Genomic DNA, 17271 nt, shown 5'->3' on the forward strand with positions numbered 1-17271 from the left:
TGCACCCAACACTATTTAGCCCCCATATCTCAAGCTCTTTTATTGAATTAGCCAGTGCAGTAATTAAGTAGGAGACTTTCAGGTGGGTCTTACACGGCCTGAAAAGCTTTCCTTCCAGATGGTTCTGGGTGGTACCTATGACTCAACAAATCACAAACCCAAGTTGTTAGGATAAACTCCTGGTTAATGTATAGAGGCACAATCTTAAGTAGTAAGCTGTTTCCTCAATAAACCCATGTGCTTTAAAATGTTTTAACTAGGGAAAACTTTTTAACTTATTAAAATTGCTTAGAGGAAAATCATTCTAGAGCATAATTTTCATAATTTAACACTACAATATGTAATATAAAACAGTGTAACTACTCGTTCACTCTACGACTCCTGAAACATACAGTCTTTAGTTCAAATAGACTGAACCATGACTCAGACACAAGATTAAGAAGAAAACTCAGTCCGGGCATGGTGGCTTATGCCTGTAATCCCAGCACCTTGGAAGGCTGAGGTAGGTGGATCACCTGACATCAGGAGTTCAAGACCAGCCTCAGCAATATGGCGAAACCCCATCTCTATTAAAAATTCCAAAAACTGGCTGGGCGTGGGGTGTGGTGGCTCACACCTGTAATCCCAGTACTTTGGGAGGCCGAGGCAGGTGGATCACAAGGTCAGGAGATCAAGACCATCCTGGCTAACATGGTGAAACTCCGTCTCTACTAAAAATACAAAAAATTAGCCGGGCGTGGCGGCGGGCGCCTGTAGTCCCAGCTACTCAGGAGGCTGAGGCAGAAGAATGGCATGAACCCGGGAGGCGGAGCTTGCAGTGAGCTGAGATCAAGCCACTGCACTCCAGCCTGGGTGACAGAGCGAGACACCACAAAAAAAAAAAAAAAATTCCAAAAATTAGCCGGGCGTGGTGGCGCACACCTGTAATCCCAGCTATTCAGGAGGGTGAGGCATAAGAATCACTTGAACCTGGGAGGTAGAAGTCGCAGTGAGCAGAGATGGCACCATTGCATTCCAGCCTGGGGCAACAAAGTGAGACTTTGTCTCCAAAAAAAAAAAAAAAAAAAAAGCAAATTGATACCGTACCGGTTTGAAGTAATTCCCTTTATATCCAATTCACACTCCCTATAAACATGTTAATGTGGTCCTCACCTGTTTTTATTATTATTATTTTGTAGAGACGGGGGTCTAGCTATGTTGCCTAGGCTGGTCTCTAACTCCTGGCCTCAAAGTGATCCTCCCACTTTGGCCCCCCAAAGTGCTGGGATTTATAGGCATGAGCCACTATGCCCGGGTCCTCACTTTTTGTTCATTTTCAATTTCTCATACCTTTAAATATGAAACACAGATGGTAGAAAAATAAGTATTTTATTAAAGACAGTGAGCTCAGATAGACAACATATTGACATTTTATTGCTTTCATAAAAACTCTGTCTCACTGGCATATAATTAAGACCTACAAGCTACCAAATTTCAACCTCCTCCATCTTGATAAAACCACCACCGTAGGACTATGTTCACTGGTCTAGGATTCAAAGGCACCTTCCGCTAGCTGAGGCATTTCTTGAAGTGGAAAAAGGATTTGAAGGCAAGCAAATCACAGGCTCACTGCTAACATAATGTGGGATAATGTCTGTTACAATATAGCTCAATAGTATAGAGTGTAATGCAAATGCTAACAATTATTTAAATTGTGAGGACCACAGGCTGTTTTAGATCATGAAGGTGTCTCATCCAAAAAAGAATTATTCTCAATTAAAAGACATTTTAATACATTTTCATTATTAAACAATTGTTTTGGGAATAGATCACTCTTAACTGCAGGCTTGGGTTCTCTCTTAACCGATGTATTTCACCAGAAAATATGTAAAGTTCAACTTCAAATTGACAAAAATTTTAAAACTATGTGATTAGCAGCTGGGCGCAGTGGCTCACACCTGTAATCCCACCACTTTGGGAGGCCCAGGAGGGCAGATCACCTGAGGTCAGGAGTTCGAGACCAGCCTGGCCAACATGGTGAAACCCCATCTCTGCTAAAAATACAAAAATTAGCTGGGCACACTGGCACGTGCCTGCAATCCCAGCTACTCGGGAGGCTGAGGCAGGAGAATCGCTTGAACCTGGGAGGTGGAGGTTGCAGTGATCCGATATTGCGCCGCTGCACTCCAGCCTAGTGACAGAGCGAGACTCCATCTCAAAAAAAAAAAAAAGTAACCAGCCTGGTAGCAGGTGTCTGTAATCCCAGCTACTCGGGGAGTTGAGACAGGAGAATCAGAGAATCGCTTGAACCCAGGAGGCAGAGGTTGCAGTGAGCCAAGATCACGCCACTGCACTCCAGCCTGGGTGACAGAGTAAGACTCTGTCTCAAAAACATAAAAATACAAAAATAAAAACTATGTGATTAGCATTTTCTTCCACAGGAGACACAAAATAGAAGCATTCCTGTTTAGAAATCTTAGCCATAACTATTCTTTGTAAATGCTTAACCAGACTATTTCACTCAGGTGTACCTACAACATGTTAGCTTCATTTGCAAATTCCCTGAAGGAAGTAAAGACCACAAAAATAGAATCCTTTAACAGATGCAGCTCTTTATTTTAAAAATCAGTATAATCATAGTCCACCTGATTTGAAATGCATTCTGTGGAAATTCAATGTTACTTAAGTAAACAGCTAGTGGAACAGTAATAATTATAGCTACAGGCATTTATGGAGCACCTATCCTGTGCCAGGCACTGTCAGATGTCCTTTAAATACCTGATCTCAATTAACCCTCACCACAACCAAGAATGATTACTGCTCCAAGGTCACAGTGCTGATAAGTGGAATTTAAGCCCAGATTCCTTTTACTACAAAGCTTGAAGCTCTTTCCCCTCTTTGCCGCAATAGCTTTCATCCTAGGCAAAGTGGCCAGGACCCGAGCATGGTTTCCACCTGCTGTTGTAGCCTTGCTCTCCCACCAGATGACGCAATCACCAGGTTAGACTTGATCTCGAGGGAACCAGAGGAGGTTGTAATTCACTACACCCACAAACAGATTTAACTGAGCAAATTACTCAACAGCCAGAGTTGAGGTAACTACAAAGCCGTGATGAAGGGCTCCCATTGTAAAAATGCAAATAATTTTTTAAAACACAAGAATACTTATTAAATGCCTATTCTGTTTCCAGCATTGTTTTAGGAATTGAAGAAGACATTGGATGGACTATTTAAACATTCAGCACAGAAGGAAAATATAAATAACATTTATTCACCATTGTTCTAGAAACAAAGCTACCTGTGTTCAGAACACGACATAGCAGTCCTGAAATATTAATTGAATCAGTATTATGAAAATAAATTACTCCAAATACTTTTTCTAGTTCTCTCAGGCATATGCATTTCTCTAATACTGGAACTGCTGGGCATTAGAATGTGCATGTTTTGGACTTTCTTGATAATACTGTTTTCCAAGGTAGTCATATGAATTTATATCTGTACCAGCCATCTATGAAAGTCCCTACTGTTCAACGTCCAACTTTAATTTAGGTATACAGTGTTCTGGCACTGTGGCTGAAATTTGCATTTCCTTCATTAACATGGTTGAACACTTTTTCATGTTTATTAGACATTTGGATTTCTCATTTTCTGAAGTGCCTGTTCAAGACTTTTGCCCATTATTGTATTAGTGCCTGTAGCATCTTGTTTAAGAAATGTTTCTCTATACTGAGGTCATGAGTATCTTCCTATATTAATTCTAAAAGTGTTATTGTTTTGCCTGCCTTTCTGCCATGCCTCCAGGTCATAAATCAAGTGTCTGGCTATGCATGATACTGTTTCTGGACTCCATATGGTGTTCTATTGGTCCATCATTATTAGCCTACCCAGTGCCAATATTACACTATCTTTTTTTTTTTTTTGAGACGGAATCTCGTTGTGTCGCCCAGGCTGGAGTGCAGTGGTGCGATCTCGGCTCACTGCAAGCTCTGCTTCCCGGGTTCACACCACTCTCCTGCCTCAGCCTCCCGAGTAGCTGGAACTACAGGCGCCCACCACCACGCCTGGCTAATTTTTTGTATTTTTAGTAGAGACGGGGTTTCACCATGTTAGCCAGGATGGTCTTGATCTCCTGACCTCGTGATCTGCCTGCCTCGGCCTCCCAAAGTGCTGGGATTACAGGCGTGAGCCACCACGCCTGGCCCAACACTATCTTAATTATTATAACTCTTCTTGATATCTAATAGAGAAGTTTTCCTAACTTTTCTTTTTCAAAGTGTTTTGCCTTTTCTTGGGCCTTGGCAAATGTTTTAGAATCAGCTTGTCTAATTTTTTTAAATGTGGGATTACATTAGATCTATAAATCAGTTTCCAGAAAATTGACACATTTACAATATTGAATCTTCCACTCCTTGAGCCACTGAGCTCTTCATTTATTTAGGTTTTATTTAAAGCCACTCAATAAGGTTTTAGAATTTTCTATATCTGTTATAGTTTATAACCATTTAAAACCATGAATCTGAAAAAATATATTTTGTAAATGATGCATAAGTTTTTGGTGAGATACCTAGAGCTTGGGATAAGTATACATAAGTATGAAAATAAACTGAGGCTGGGTGCTGTGGCTCACACCTGTAATCCCAGCACTTTGGGAGGCCGAGGCGGGTGGTCAGGAGTTCAAGATCAGCCTGGTCTTGAGACCTGAGGTCAGGAGTTTGAGACCAGCCTGGCCAACATGGCAAAACCCCATCTCTACTAAAAAGAAGTACAAAAATTAGCCGGGCGTGGTGGTGGGTGCCTATAATCCCAGCTACTCAGGAGGCTGGGGCAGGGAGAATTGCTTGAACCCAGAAGGCAGAGGTTGCAGTGAGCTGAGATCGCACCACTGCACTCCAGCCTAGGTGACGCAGCGCAACTCCGCCTCAAAAAAAAAAAAAAAAACGAAACGAAACTGGTGGTGGTGGTTTGCACCTGTAACCCCAGCTACTCGGCTGGCTGAGACAGGAGGATGGCTTGAACCCAGGAGTTAGAGACCAGCCTTGGCAACACAGTGAGACCATGTCTCTAAAAAAATAAAAAAATATTAAAAAGTTAACATAAATTTTTCTTTTTTTCTTTTTCTTTTTTTTGAGACAGAGCCTCGCTCTGACGCCCAGGCTGGAGTGCAGTGGCACAATCTCAGCTCGCTACAATCTCCGCCTCCTGGGTTCATGCCATTCTCCTACCTCATCCTCCCGAGTAGCTGGGATCACAGGAGCCCACCACCATGCCCGGCTAATTTTTTTTGTATTTTTAGTAGAGACAGGGCTTCACCGTGTTAGCCAGGATGGTCTTGATCTCCTGACCTCGTGATCTGCCCGCCTCGGCCTCCCAAAGTGCTGGGATTACAGGCGTGAGCCACCGCGCCCGGCCAACATAAACTTTCTTAAAATGTATAAATGAAACAAAGTTCATCAAAGTCCAATTACTATGACATAATTTCATTTTAATTCCAGAATTACTGTTTTGTAGTAATATCTCACACTTCCTCAGTACTAAAGTACTTGAGAGAACTTGCATGTCACATAAAGTGGTGTCCAAATATTACCATTCATGGGTCCTTATATTTATCCAGTGATGAAGTACTTACACAGTCTGGAATAATTTTCAATTCATCAGCTTCAAGAGAAAAAGAATGAAGAAGATGAATACATGATGGAAGAGACTGAAACCTTATTAATACACATCCCCTGCCTGGGGCTGAGGATCCAGACCCTTTTCTCCCGTGCGCTCTGACCCCTCTCCCATACTTACATAATTCCCTGACCCTCTAGCTACCTTCTCTCCTTTGCAAAACTGGGCACGGTTCTGTCAATATTCTGTGTTGAGGACTAAATGCAAACAAGTGTCTTGGAGAGGACAGTTAAAAAGTCAAACAAAGAGCAATAATTAGTTAAAGGAGTGATAGCTAGTCCCTATTAGATGGACATTTTATTAAGACTGCCTGTAATCATGTTTTGTGGAAAGACTGAAAATAACCCCCAATAAACTGGCCTCAAAATCTTCAAGCAATTCTAAGAAAATGGTAGAATTTGCACACAAAAATAAGAATCTTGAGGAAAAAAAAGGCGGAGGAGAGAGGCAGGGGCCATAGCGCAGGCCTGTAACTCCAGCACTTTGGGAGGCCGAGGCAGGCCGATCACCTGAGGTCAGGAGTTCAAGATCAGCCTGGCCAACACGATGAAACCCCATCTCTACTAAAAATACAAAAATTAGCTGGGTGTGGTGGCGGGCTCCTGTAATCCCAGCTACTTAGGAGGCTGAGGCAGGAGAATCGCTTGAACCCAGGAGGCAGAGGTTGCTGTGAGCTGAGATCATGCCACTGCACTCCAGCCTGGGCAACAGAGCAGGACTCTGTCTCAAAAACAAAAAAAAGAAAAAAAAAAAGGGAGGAAAACTTTACAAACAACTTCAAGTATTTTAATTCACTCAGGTATCCCTCAAAACATTTTAGAAGCCAGTAAGTAAATGGCACTCATTTATACTGCATTCTACGTGAGGGGGCTAAAAATCACCTGTAGCTTCCAGAAATTTAGAATCTGTTTGGGAAGCAAGAAATAAGCACAAATAATTGGAGTACAATACAACGTAAGCACTGAATGTTACTGTTATAAAGCAGTACAAAATCCTGCAGGACCTTCAGAGACAAAAAGGATTACTTTCAAATGAGATGGTCTTGACACTTCAACAAGGGCGGTGTGGGTTCAGCTTGCTCTGGTACAGGGGATGGCGAGCCTCAGCCCGCGGGCGGCAGACACCTGTTTTTGTGCAGCCTGTGAGCTAAGAATGGTTGTTACATTTTAAAATATTTGAAAAGACTCAAAAGAAGAATATTTCCTGGCACAGGAAAGTTATATTAATTGAAATTTCAAGGTCCAGAATAGTTTCTTCGAACACAGCCATGCTTTCACATTGCACGGCAGAGGGGAATCGTTTTGACAGAGACCATATGGCCCACAAAGCAAAAAAAAATTTACTACCTGGTCCTTTAAAAACAGTTTTCCAGCCACTGCTCAAGAAGGATGGATAGGATTCTGGCGGGCAGAACTAGGAGAGGAGGGGAAGGAGAGCAGAGAGGAAGAAACATTCCACTTGGGAAACGAAGGTGTGACAGCACAGAGAGAAAATCCCGAATATTTAAGGAACGGTGGGAAGACCAGTTTGGCTGAAGTGGCAGTTCCAAAAGAGATAAACAAATTTTTGAACCATTTAGAACTGTGTGCTTTGTTATTGAGCCATTTATACAATTGTGGTGAGTGATTAACAGGCATCCTCACTTGGAATCTATGAGGTTGATTACTGTTATTATCCCTAGTAATAATTAAGAAACTAGCTGAAAGATTTGATAAGAAAACCAAGGCTTACAGAAGTAACTTGCCCAAGATCACAGCCAGCAAGCTGAGCACCGCAGTGAACCTCTTTGCCCCTGAGGCAACGCTGTGAATACTACACCATATCAAACCTCCACACAGAGCAGTAAAAGGAAAGGCATCAACAAAGGCAGGTTAGGGCAAAACTGTCAATGTTTGCAAACATGGAAGTAAAAAAATACGGATTTTACGTGTAGGTTATGTTTCTCCAACTGTGTTTAAAAGGACAGTTCTCCTGACTGGGCGCGGTGGCTCACACCTGTAATCCCAGCACTTTGGGAGGCAGAGATGGGTGGATCGCTTGAGCCACAGGAGTTCCAGACCAGCCTGGGCAACGTGGCAAGACTCTGTCTCTACAAAAAATACAAAAATTAGCCAGGCATGGTGGTACACACCTGTACTGCCAGCTACTTGGGAGGCCGAGGTGGGAGGATCACTTGAGCCTGGGAGGTCAAGGCTGCAGTGAGCTATGATGGTGCCACCGCATTCCTGCATGGGTGACAGAATGAGGGCCTGTCTCAAAAAAACAGAAAAGAAAAAAAAAAAAAGACAGTTCTTTCACGAGCTGGCCCAAACGGTTCCTTCCACCTTTAGAATCAAAGTATTGTGGTCTTTTTCTAAATCACAGGAGAAAAAAATGTAAGTTCAATGTTCTCAATTTCAGCTTTCTCTTAAACATTTGAAAAATGGTAAATTATAAAAATTAATGTATAAGTAACAGACCAAGTTTGGGAAAATTTAGCTGATTATGCTTAGCTCAACTTTTTTTAATGGATTATGTGCTTACTGATGTCATTTTATTATTTTAAGTTCAAATGATCCATTGAATACATTAATTCAGTAACAGTTAACTCAATTATCTGGAAGTGGTTTTGAGATTAAGATATTCTTCAAAATAATAATCATGCTTTTGTGAGAGCTATCATAAGCACTAAAAAAACAGACATCTACATATCAGCAGTATCTTTTCATTCAAATTATAGAAACCAAAAAATAATACATTACATCTTAATGCCACCTGGGAACACCCTACCCCTAGCTGACTAAGGCTGCACTGTTCAAATATGCAAGCCACATACATAATTTAAAATGTTCTAGTATATATATTGTTTAAAAGTAGAAGCAGGTGAAATTAATTATAATAGTATATTGCATTTTACCCAGTCTATCCAACATATTGTCATTTCAACATTTAATCAATATTTTATAAATTGAAAGATATTATTTTTTTCTACTAAATCTCAAAATCTGAGTATATGTATTTCACACTTCACAGCACTAGCCATATTTCAAGTGCTCAAAGCCACAGGTGGCTACTGGATAGGACAGCACAGGTCTAAGGGATCTGATTTCTAGAAATCACAGCAGGAAAGAAGCTGTGGAGTACAACTTTACCATCAGTGAAAGTGAAGCACATGGGTTAAAAAAAAAAAAGAAAAAAAACAAAGGGAGGAGGAGGAGCATTTGACTCCAATATTCTCATGTTTGCAATAAACGAGAGTTTAACTAAAAAATGAATAGCAAACAACAGACTATGTTAGCAGACAGTAACCTTTTAGCAATCTATACAAGGTTCTAAAACTATTGTGCACTATTGATTTTATAATTGTTTTCACCACATTTTAACTAGTCTTGCTGTAACTATACTTAGGGTTACCCATATCTTCACTCTTTCCACGCCACTTCCTCACCCGCTCCCCATTCCCTGAACTATTCCAAGTTACAGATGAAGAATCTACCTTCAGGTGCTTTCTACAACACAAATTTAAAATCTACACAGGGATGGTCAGTGGAAAGGTACAGAAAAATTTTGGAAGGTGGACAGATATGTCCAGAGTGCTCCACACAAGTCTTAAAATGGTGTAATAACTTTTTTTTTTTTTTTTTCTGGAGACAGGGTCTCACTCTGGTTGCCCAGGCTGGAGTGCAGTGGTGTGATCTCAGCTCACTGTAGCCGCGACATCCCAGGCTCAGGTGATTCTCCACCTCATCCTCCTGAGTAGCTTGAGACTACAGCTGTGGGCCACCACACCTGGCTAACTTTTTTGTTTTTAGTAGAGGCAGAGTTTTGCTATGTTGGCCAGACTGTTCTCGAACTCCTGGACTCAAGCAATCTGCCTGCCTTGGCCTCCCAGAGTACTGGGATTACAAGTGTGAGCCACCACACCCAGCTGTGTTATAACATTAAGAATAAAAAAGAAAAGAGGCCAGATATTCCTAAGCAGTGATTCAACTAAACCATGAGAACAGTTTAATGACTGAACAGGGAAGAGATAAGTGTCACCAATGTGGGCCAAAATAAGTAATGAAAAGTTCCCCTTTCACCCTCCCGCCTCTACCCCATCCCCCAGGAGAATCTGAGTGGGATCATTCTCCAAAGATTTGGTTGTAGCAAACATTTCTTTTCGGCTCTTTCTAGACACCAAATAGAATTCTCCTTCATTGATCTATTAAAGTACCTATAATAAGTTAAAATAGTAGACAATAAATTCTGCTTGTGAAAAACAAATTGCTGGACTGGGTGTGGCTACACTATCTGGGGTGGGATGTGATGGGAGAAGACTATGTATTTTAGTGGCAATAGGTCAAAGTACATCAGCGTTCAAGTTTAAAACAAACTGAACAACTCAAACACTGCAACAACAGGATGTTTAACAGTTTCTTTTTCCCAGATATAATTACGCGGTTACGAGGTGTTTACCAGTGCTTAAAATGAAAAATTGAGGAAACCAAAATTATAGCGCAGTAGTTCTCAGCCCTTTGATGAATTATGTTTGTTATCCAGAAACCTATCCCTATCAATTAGATTACGCTTTTAAAAAGTTACAAGAAATCAAAATATTATAATTCTTTTAGTTCGGCGGACTTCATGATGCCCCTTCAAATAATGGAAGTAATGAAAGTGCCCAATCATCAGCAAAGTCTTTAGACACCTATTTACGTTTTGTTTTAAAAACTAGATATTAAACCAAGATTATGTCATTTGTACAAATATTTTATACACACACAAAACCAACTTGAAATACACCAAAGTATCAGCAAAGATTATCTCTGGGTAATTATGGGTTTTGTTTTTTTTCACTCTGCTTCTAAATTTTTTTCTTTTTTTTTTTGAGACGGAGTTTCGCTCTTGTTGCCCAGGCTGGAGTGCAATGGCCCAATCTCAGCTCACTGTAAACTCTGCCTCCCAGGTTCAAGTGATTCTCCTGCCTCAGCCTCCCGAGTAGCGGGGATTACAGGCGCCTGCCATCATTTCCGTCTAATTTTGTATTTTTAGTAGAAACGGGCTTTCACCATATTGGCCAGGCTAGTCTCGAACTCCTGACCTCAGGTGATCTGCCCGCCTCGCCTCCCAAAGTGCTGGGATTACAGGCATGAGCCACAGCGCCCGGCTTAAATTTTATGTTTTCTCCAATGATCACGCATTATTCTTAAAACTAGAAGGAAAAACAAAACAGGCAAGCAGAAACTTAGGTAGTGCCAATCGATTTGGGATTATATTGAGTTGTGCTACCCTTTATACCTCCATAACTTCTAAGTAAAAACCATTCAGAGCCCTTGAAGACAGGAACCTTCCTTTTTCTAAAATATATACTCAATTACATTCAGATATACAATATATGATTAATATGTGGTGGAGCATGCTACAAAATATTAGAAAAACTAAATATGAATACTTTGAAAAAGCAAAACAATTTTGCCTTGCAAAACGAGGAACAGCAGAGTGGGAGCTTACGAGGTAGAAGGCACAAGGCATTTGTCTTGATCCAAAACAAACAAAAATGTAATCCTTTCACTAAACGCCCCTGTTCACTTTAAAATGGTTCATTCTGTGTCAACTTCACCTCAATTTATTGTAAAAGTAAACCTAAAGGCCGAGCGCGGGGGCTCACGCCTACAATCCCAGCACTTAGGGATGCTGCGGCGGTAGGACTGCTTGAGCTCAGGAGTTCGAAGCCATCCTGGGCAACATTATGAAACCCTGTTTCTACAAAAAGTAGAAACATTAGCCAGGCGTGGTGGTGCACGCCTGTAGTCCCAGCTACTAGGGAGGCTGAAGCAGGAGGATCCCTTGAGCCCGGGAGGTCGAGTCAGCAGTGAACCAAGATCGCGCCACTGCACTCCAACCTGGGCAACCAGAGACCCTGTCTCCTAAATAAATAAACCTAGCAAAGTTCCTTTCTAAATACCCCATACTGAATAAACACTGTTTAAACGCTGCTTTGCCCCCAACCAATCCTAATTTAAAAAAAAAAAAAAAATCTTGTTTACTCTATTCTAGAACAACCAATAAATACTGCTCATTAAAGTGGAAGCTATTGTGATGCTAGAATGGTAGGAAGATACAAAAAAAATACAATGTAATAATACACCTTCTTGCCTTACAGCAATGGTGGAGTGATAGAAACAAAGAGAACAGGTCAGAAAAAGAGGCCACAAAACAGTCATGAGTAATTCTGCTGTTTTTAATAAAGGTTAAGCACTATTGACTTTGGAGAATTTGGGGTGACAAGACAGGCAGGGTTTCAACAGGCAAAGCAGCAGAATTAGGGCACAGGGCAGAGCTGGGTGGGTCTCATCACACATCTAATCCTCGATGACAGCACAAAGCCACCTCTCTCCTTGTGCTTAAGTGTACACGTACATTGAAAATGCACTGAAATCCAACTCATCCACCAAGCAAGGGCTAAAGGCGCGCACACAAACTCAACAGCGCTGCGTTCGCGTGGCTGGAGGGCAGACGGTGAATATTCCATTTTACTTAGTAGAGTATCAACACCTAGCTGCAGGGTTAAACCTGCTTAACAAAAGCTTGCGAGGGGCTAGAGAGGTGCACACCATCAGCCCTCTCCCGAGCGCCGACCTGCCTCACCCTGCCTCTGCGCTGCACCCCGAATGCAGGCCGACTGGGGCAGGGCCGCGACCCCGGCCTCGGCCTCCGCCCGGCCAGCCCCGACACGATGCCACGGGACAGACCCGCAGGGGCCACCCCACACCCCTGCGGGCCGGCCCCCCGCCCCGGTCCCGGACGCTAGCTTGGGAAGGCAGGCCGGGGGCCCAGGCATCGATGGCAGGTAGGCGGCGCAGCCTCCGCAGACAAAGCTGGGCGCCCCATCGAACAGGACCCTCTGCCCCACGCGCCCGCAACCGGCCAGCCCCGGAGCCCGGCCCGCGCCGCCATCCCCAGCCCGGCGCCCAGCCCCCGGCCCCCTGCCCCCGGCGCCCGGTGCTCGGCTCCCGGCCGGTGGAGACCTGCCCGCCGCGCCCGGAGCGCCCGCGCAACCGCCGCCGCCGGAGCGCGCAGGCCGCCCAACCACCGTCCCGGCCCAACCAACGCGGGCAGGGGAGGAGAGGTGCGCGCGGCCGGCGGAGCGTGCGAGCCACTCGGGGGTCGCAGGGGGAGGCTGCGCGCGGCGAAGGCAGGGGCGAGGAGACGCCGAGGCCGGCGCTGAACGCGGCGCCAGGAGGGCCTGCTGGAGGGGGCTTTGCCCCTTTCCCCTTGGAAGGTGCAGATGGTTTGACCCCCCACCCCGAGTGAGGTGCCTCGTCCCAGCCCCGGCTGGACTGTACCATCGGGCGGTGCCGCCGGGATTTCTCCCCCCCACCACCACCATCAATTTCCCCCCCCACCCGGGTCCGCGGTCGGTTGGCCCCGGCCGGGCTCTGAGACGCGGAAAGAGCTGGGCGCCATTTTGGGTGGGACTAAGCAAAGACGAAACACCCTCCCAGTCTATGGGGTAGTCCGGACCCTGGCTTATCTGGTTCCCTTAATCCTTTAGGTACTTACACGACGTTGGGTGAGGGGAGCTGGAAGATCAGCGGGTCCCCGATCCTCTCTCCCTAGGGGTGATAGAAATCAAACCCCCCCGCCACCTCCAGGTGGTTCTTCCCGCCGCAGAGTGGGAGCAGCATAAAAGGCGGGGTCTTATTAGCATAATCTGCCTGGCAACCTGATCTCGACGTTATATGATTGGTTAAACTCTGTAAGCCCCATGCCGTGCCTAGAGACGAGAAACGCTGGGGCGAACTGACAGGCCCAGATTTAGGAGTCATGACGAAGATCCTGAGACGCTTATTCAGTCTGCAGAGAAGCCAAAAGGAGATTCACACAATGGCCCAATGACTGAAGGCCTCTTTATTTCGTGCTCTGCTGTTCGTGTAAAACCCAATCGTAGAGCGGGTCTCAGGCGGCGCTCGCCTGCGTTTCTACTCTCAGCCAATCAGAAAACCCGACTCTTCGCATTGGGGTCAAGCCCCCGCTGCGGCCCGCAAGCTGACGGGGAGGAAGCTTCCAGCTGTGCCTGGGTGTCTCGTGCGCCGAGGGCAGCCTGCGCCCGTGCTGAGCCCGAGGGCCCGGGGTCCCGGAAGGCTCGCGGGGGTGAGGCGGCCCTCGCGTCCGCCTGCCCCGCCACAGATTGCCTCCGAAGTGGCCTGGCCGCGGAGCGCCGGCGAAAACCGAACTCCTGCCCGGCTCCCGGACTCGGGAGCCTGCCGGGGTCTCGCCCTCAAGACCCCCAGGGAGCGGCCGGGCACCGCCTATCACCCTGACTCACCGCACCTTGAGAGCGCTTTCACTGCGCCTCTTTTTTCTCCTCTACCAATCTGGAAAGGAAGTGAGTGTCATTTCAAACACTGAGAAACATTATTCAACACTGGTTACCCAATGACTCAGCTCACTCCTTAACCGCAGGCTTCCACATCCTGTTGTCCCTTAAAATTGCCTTCACAAAGGGCAGCCAAGAGCCCAGCTTTGGAGAAATACCCAGCTCCGACTACCCACTGGCAGGCAATACGCATGACAGCTAGATGGCAGAGAGACCTTGGACCTTCGGACCTTCAGGGAGCGGTTTTCCCTTCCGTGATATCTACCTTGCTACGTTCGTGATATCTACCTTGCTACGTTATTTTGAAGATTAAGTGAGCTCTTACTTTACCGAGTAAAGTGCTTTGCTTAGCACACTGTCTGGAACTTAAATGAGAAGTACTGACAATATAATCTACAAAAATCCTAAACTATTGCCTACCTGAGAAAAAGAGGGAGACAGGACAGCTAAGCAAAAGACGAGAATAGAAAACACCCACAGCGGGAAAAACTGTAAAATTAACTCAATAGTATTCTCTTTACTGTTTTTTTGTTTTGTTTTGTTGTTTTGTTTGTTTTTTGATAACGGAGTCTCGCTCTGTTGCCCAGGCTGGAGTGCAGTGGTGAGATCTGGGCTCACTGCAACCTCTGCCTCCCGGGTTCAAGCGATTCTCCTGCCTCAGCCTCCCTAGTAGCTGAGATTACAGGCATGCACCACCACGCCCGGCTAATTTTTGTATTTTCAGTAGAGATGGGGTTTCCCCATGTTGGCCAGCTGGTCTCAAACTCTAACGTCAAGTGATTCTCCCGCCTTGGCCTTCCAAAGTGCTGGGATTACGGATGTGAGCCACCGCTCCTAGTCTACCATTTTGTTTCTTTAAATAGCTGGAAACAACGTGGAAAGAAAAGAGAGCTTTTTTTTTTTTTTTTAAACTTCGTGGCAGGGTGCGGTGGCTCACGCCTGTAATCCCAGAATTTTGGGAGGCCGAGGCGGGTGGATCGCTTGAGCACAGGAGTTCGAGACCAGCCTGGGCAACACAGTGAGACTCTGTACAAAAACCAAAAAGATTAGCCAGGCATGGCGGTGCACATCTGTGGTTCCAGTTACCGTCAGGCTGCGCAGGAGGGTTGCTTGAGCCCAGGAAGTCAAGGCTGCAGTGAGCTGTGATCGTGCCACTGCGCTACAACCTGGGTGATAGAGCAAGTCTCTGTCTTTAAAAAACAAAACAACAACAACAAGAAACTTCAGACATTTAACCACCTTGTAAACAACTTCGCATCTAGGCCCTGTGTTGCTCTTCCTTAAACCACTGTACAGGTGGCACTGGGCTTAGATGAGGCCGACCTTAACATAGCTAGTGAGAGACACTAGTAGCCCTTCTCTGGCAACATAGACATGGAAGTCAGTTGCCTAAGGAAAGATCACATTGGCTAAGAGAGTCACTTGAATGCTCCCTTTTAATGTTGTGAGTAGATGAACAGTGCCGCAGGTTGGACAGGTCCTTCTGTGTCCTTGCAAAAACTGCCACTCCACATACCCCTGGCCTCAGTAAGAACTGCTCACTTTTAGATTTAACATCATTACATCCTTGCTGATGAACTGAGATGGTCCCAACTGAGGTCCACTGACCAGAAACAACACCACAGAACCCAAAAGAGAACGCACCATGGGGAATGGGGCTATTCAAACTGGAGAGCCTGAGTTACTCTCATGGCTTTAATGTTCTAAAACTTCTAAGTACATAAATATGTGCAAGGAGATTCCTCCCCACAGAGTTTTTATTCAGAGGGTCTGGAGTGAACCTCAGGAATTTGCTTTTCATGTGGACATGTGGATTTTTAAATGATTTTTAAAGTTTACACTGTAAAATTCACTCACTGGGGTGTACAAGAAGTATTTATTGAATACGTACTGTGTGCCACTCACTTTTCTAAACAATAAAGATAGAATAGGGAACAACAGCAACCAAAAAAGGCCCTGCTGTCATGCAGCTTTATTCTAGTGTAGGTAACAAGAAGAAAATAAATAACTCCAGGTCATGATAAGTGCTATAAAGTAAACCAGGAAAATGCAAAGGCAGAGAACGCTGGCAGTTTAAATAGGGTGCCAAAGAAGTTTTCTCTAAGATATTAACATTTGAGCTGAGCCTTGAGTTATGGGGGGGAAAAAAAAAGTCAGCCATGTTAAGATCTTGGAGAACATTCCAGTCTAAGAGAATGGCAAAAGTAAAGACCATGAGGTGAACAACAAAAAAATTAATATGGCATGCACATATTCATTCTTCGATTGAATAGATATTCATTGAATGCTTCCCAAATGCCAGGCACTGTCTTAGATGCTCTGTGATTTGTCAGTTAACACTATAGACAAAAGGAAAAACACAACACAAAAATCCATGCCTTGACTGAGCTTTCAGTCTAATACACTGAGAAACAGTAAGAAGGCCAGAGTTGTTGGAACACAGGACAGAGTGATACAAGAAAGAGTGTAGTGATACAAGGATACAGTGATAACAAGAAAACTTGGAGCAATATGTCTGGGACAGACCACATAAGGCTTTGAAGGCTATGGTATTGGAATTATTATAGAAAGTGCAACTTAATAGGAGCATTGACTAAGTGTGGTAATTTTAAAAAAAGAAAGAAAAAAGCGCAGCTTAAACTAGTTGGAGGTTTTAAGTAAGGGAGTAACACAGTTTTTTCTTTCAAAATACCTCTGGCTGCTCTAGGTGCTTATTTTGTTTGGGGACAGGGCAAGAGACAAGGAGTCTGTGCCAATATGCTCTAAATAAGAAACGATGGCCCATCTTGACTAAAATAGAAGTAGCTTAAATGGGGAGAAGTGTATGACACCAGATATATTTTGGAGGTGAAGCCACAGAACTTGCAAATGAGTAAGATATGGGACAGAGTGTAAGTTGCTCCTGGTGACAAGGGAGTAATCGAGAATGACTTCTAAGGTTAAAAACTGAGTGGCCAATGAATGTTGATGCCTTAACTGAGATTAGGAACACTGGGAGATAAATGGTTAGAAAATCAAGACTTGTATTGTAGCCATGTTAAATTGGAAATATCTTTTGGAAAATCCAACTAGACACCCCAGGTAGGCAGCTGGAATCCAAAAGAGAGATCAGGGCTGGAAATATAATTATAGAAATAGAGTTCATCAGATTATACATTGTATCTAAATACATAGAATTAGGTGGGGTCATCTAATTAGGATGAGATGAGAGAGAGTGTGTATATAGAGAAGACAAGTGTATCCAGGACTCAGCTCATGGGAGCTGCTGAATTTAGAGGTGG

General features: G+C 44.3%; 1 protein-coding gene across 3 annotated transcripts in view; it reads right to left on the bottom strand.

Annotated features, from left to right (window-relative positions):
* The window catches only part of PRDM10 (PR/SET domain 10), a 104270-nt gene extending 90240 nt beyond the window's left edge, over positions 1-14030 (bottom strand). The window contains exon 1 of one of the 3 annotated variants that reach the window (XM_009247255.4): positions 13174-14030. The gene's annotated coding sequence lies outside the window, so the exon portion shown is untranslated. 3 annotated transcript variants of the gene reach the window in all.
* Positions 14031-17271: the final 3241 nt, after the last annotated feature.

Source organism: Pongo abelii, chromosome 9, assembly GCF_028885655.2.
Source record: "Pongo abelii isolate AG06213 chromosome 9, NHGRI_mPonAbe1-v2.0_pri, whole genome shotgun sequence".
Lineage (NCBI taxonomy): Eukaryota > Metazoa > Chordata > Mammalia > Primates > Hominidae > Pongo > Pongo abelii.